Consider the following 3708-nt stretch of genomic DNA (forward strand, 5'->3'; position numbering starts at 1 on the left):
CTCCTCCTTATTCCTCTCCTTCTATAATAAATCTAAATACAGTTTTGCTAAGGCACATCTAGATGTGCTTTAAATATTGCACATCTAAGTCCCATGTCATTGATTTTACACTAAGATTCGTGCAAGCATTTTCTTTTTGTCTTTTATCCGTTTCTTTCTAATTTGATTTAGTCACTTAGATGTGCAATAACTAGAGCACATCTAGATGTGCCCTAGACAAACCCAAATAGCCGGTGTGAGATACAAACCCACCATGTCGCTTAAAGGCTACCACGAAGCCTCACCGCATCCGCCGGCTACGTAGGATGCGGCGGCGGCGGCGACTGTGTGGGACTGGGGAGAAGCCCTCCTCGATAGATCTGCCTACATGGTCGACAAGAAAGACCACCAAAAAAACCACACGTCCGCCCGCCATCAATTCCGGAGGAGCCTGCGCGACAGGGAGGTGGAGGTGGAGATGCAGGTCAGCCTGTTCTTGGCGCCGCCGCCTCGCGTCTCCTACTTCTGTTGCTCCGCCAGCTGCACCGACGACGACTATCACGGGGAACAAGAAGACGCCTCCCGCCCGTTCGTCCGCGAGCCTTGGGTGATCAACACTGAGGGTGATTTTTCCCTCTTCATCCTCTACCATGGGCACAACCCTGCCTTCTACTGCAAAAGTAGCAACTACGACTACTTCGTCTATGAGGCAGCAGCCTTGCCGGCGGAGACGCTGAAACTCACCCGACTCTTTTTTAGAGAAAAGGCATGGGTCCGACTTTATAGATAAAGCCACCAGGTAGAGTTTCAACACAAGCAACCAACCAACCAGACAAACGGAAATATGCCCCAGACGTGGGCTCACCCGAAGTTTAAAGGTACATGGCTCCTAGGCCAGCACACGGCACGCAGGTTGGAGAGTCTAAAAACAACATGGCCAAAAACTAGTCGAAGCAGCACAAAATCAGCTAAGCAACATGCTCCTGTCTGGATAGGGAAGATGCCGAGGCCCGCACTTTAGAAATCAGGAGATCAAGAGCATCATAGTCCTCCGTCTTAGTCAATGATCTCCACTGCTACAAGAACATACAAGATTTAAATAAGCAGTCAGCATGCTTAGCAGGGAAAACATGCTCGACGGTAAACTTGTTCTTAGTCATCCACAAGGCCCAACAAATCACTCCAAGTCCTACCCAGAAGACCGTTTTAGTAATGATTGTCAAAGAATTAGCAAGGACCCGGATCTCAGAGAAGGACGAGGGATCCCATGTGACATGGAGCCGCGATCTAACACAACTCCAGACCAGCTTGGCCAAAACAAAATGAAAAAATATATGATTCGTGTCCTCCAGAGCACCACAAAGGGCGCAAAACTTCGAACCCGGGCCGTTCCTCTTACGAATTTGGTCCGCTGCGGGCAGACGCCCTCTAAAAGCTTACCAAAGGAAGATCTTAACTTTCAGGGGGATACGGGCCCGCCAAACTTGAGTAAATCGGCTGGTGGGAGTTCCACCAACGAGCTTTGAATATAAAGACTTAACCGAAAAGCGACCAGAAGAGGTATGGGGCTAGACCATCGAGTCCCACGTCCTCCGAGAGTGTAGGAAAGAAATCAATAAGCCTTTTCCAATCTTCAAACTCTACAGGAGATAGGGAGCGCCGGAAGGTCAAGTCCCAGTTATTAGTCAAAAGCTCGGCGATCGAGATATTCAGATTAGGGCAATAAGAAAAAAGTGTGGGGAAACTCACAGAGAGAGGTGAGTCTCCACACCACTAATCAAACCAGAAGCGAATAGAGGAACCGTCCCCAACCACAAACTTAACATTAGCCAGAATCAAAGGCCTAACTTTAACCAAATCCTTCCAGAATTGAGAGTCTCCGCGCGCCGAGGCAAACAAAGGACTAGAAAGAGGGAAGTACTTAGCTTTAAGGATGGAGAACCATAAGGATCCAACTCTTGTTGTCATAATTTTCCACCACCATTTAATCAAGAAACATTTATTCATGATGGATGTATTAATAATGCCCAACCCCCAAGGTTTTTGGGTCTACACATAAGTTTCCACCTAACAAATCTGTATTTCCACTTATTGTCTGCTGCATTCCAATAAAAAGCACCTCTATGTTTGTCGAAGCCTGCGTGCGTACCAGCCGAGAGCAAATAGAAACCCATGAGAAACATTGGTAGGGAAGATAAGCATGCGTTGATCAACGCCACTTTCCCAGCACTAGTATTATATCTGCCTCGCCAAGGAAGGACCCGCCTATTGCCCACTTTAGCCACAGCAGGAGCGAACTCTTTCGCATAGAGCACATCAAGGGAAATAGGGAACTTACTGCTTCTCTATCGGCGATATTGGTGTCCTGCGTTACCACAGCAACATCCCCAGGGATGATGCCTGTGATGCGTACATGATCGTGGTGTTCGCCTACTACTATTTCCACCCCGGCCATTCCGGATACTACCTATGCACCTACGACTCCAAGGACCGTCAGTGGAGATGCAAGCCCATTGCATTTCCACATCCACCACCGCCTGACGACTTTGTGCCCGGCAAGGTCATCACCATCGGCGACATCATGGGCTGGCTGGGTCAACCTCTGGGTGGCATAGTCCTCTACAACGTGCTCGCCGCCCCCGCCGATGACACCCTCTGCACCCCGCTCCACTATGTCACCCTTCCAGAGCCGAGGCAGCCGTAAAATCACCTCCCTCTTACCACAGACATTGCATACTTCTTTAGGGATATAGCCCTAGCCAGTGACTCCGGCATCATCAGGTTCATCGACCTTCAGGTCCACGCCGAACCCTACCCACGCTCATAGATGCCTAATGGTTGGGCGGTGGTCACGTGGACCTTGGAGGGGCTCAATGACGGTCTGGGCACCCTGTTTTCCGGTAGGAGCACGAGATCCATTCTCGAGATATCCTCGGCTACAACATGCCCCAGTATCTCTTTGTTTCCAACCCCATCCTCAGCTCCCACAGTGATGGCGTGCTGTACCTCTGGACGAATGCCAGCAGCCAAGACACCAGGACGTCGCAGGTGATTGCTCTTGACCTCAACCAGAAGTAGTTGATGGACGTGTAGGATTTCGACAAGCAAAGACCCAACCCCTACATGGGCACTACCATCTCCATCTATCTCATGCCCGCTGCAGGTACTGTACCATCGCCTCCCCGTTAATGATAACATACATGGCGATGTATCGATCGATATGTGTTGCTCAAATTCATTTGAGATCGATGTAGTTTTATCATTTGAGGTCAATCAATGTGTTGGTTAATTAAGTAGTACAATTTCATTTGTGACTTAAAAACCGACCGACCGACACCTTTAACTTGGTGTCAACAAGATATTGACAAATTTCTTTTTCTTAACATGCATGGCTGAATTTGTTGTTGTAGACTCTTATGGGTTTGTTAGTTGTGATTTTATTTTAAAAGAGAAGGGCAAGGACTCATTTTCACACCAAAATCTTTTTTTTCGGTGCAGTTTCAAAGGAAAAGGATAATATGAAACGACGAGCGCCGGTGTCTCTGTGATCTTCTCGCAAGAAACCACCTTCCATCGCTAAATCAGCGGGGGGGGGGGGGGGGTGGGGGGGGGAGGGTGATGGCAAGGATGCAATGGACTTCTCATAGCAGGTGGTTTGTTTTGGTATGGGTGCATCTTCAAGCTTTGAGATGACCCTATATAAGGCTACAATTATGGATTCTTTGCTCT

At 48.6% G+C, this 3708-nt stretch overlaps 1 pseudogene; it reads left to right on the forward strand.

The window, feature by feature from the left end:
• Positions 1 to 2392: 2392 nt before the first annotated feature.
• Positions 2393 to 3168, forward strand: LOC147978556 (uncharacterized; annotated as a pseudogene).
• Positions 3169 to 3708: the final 540 nt, after the last annotated feature.

The sequence above is a fragment of the Triticum urartu genome, chromosome 3A (genome assembly GCF_056163025.1).
Source record: "Triticum urartu cultivar PI428250 chromosome 3A, HENAU_Tu73, whole genome shotgun sequence".
Lineage (NCBI taxonomy): Eukaryota > Viridiplantae > Streptophyta > Magnoliopsida > Poales > Poaceae > Triticum > Triticum urartu.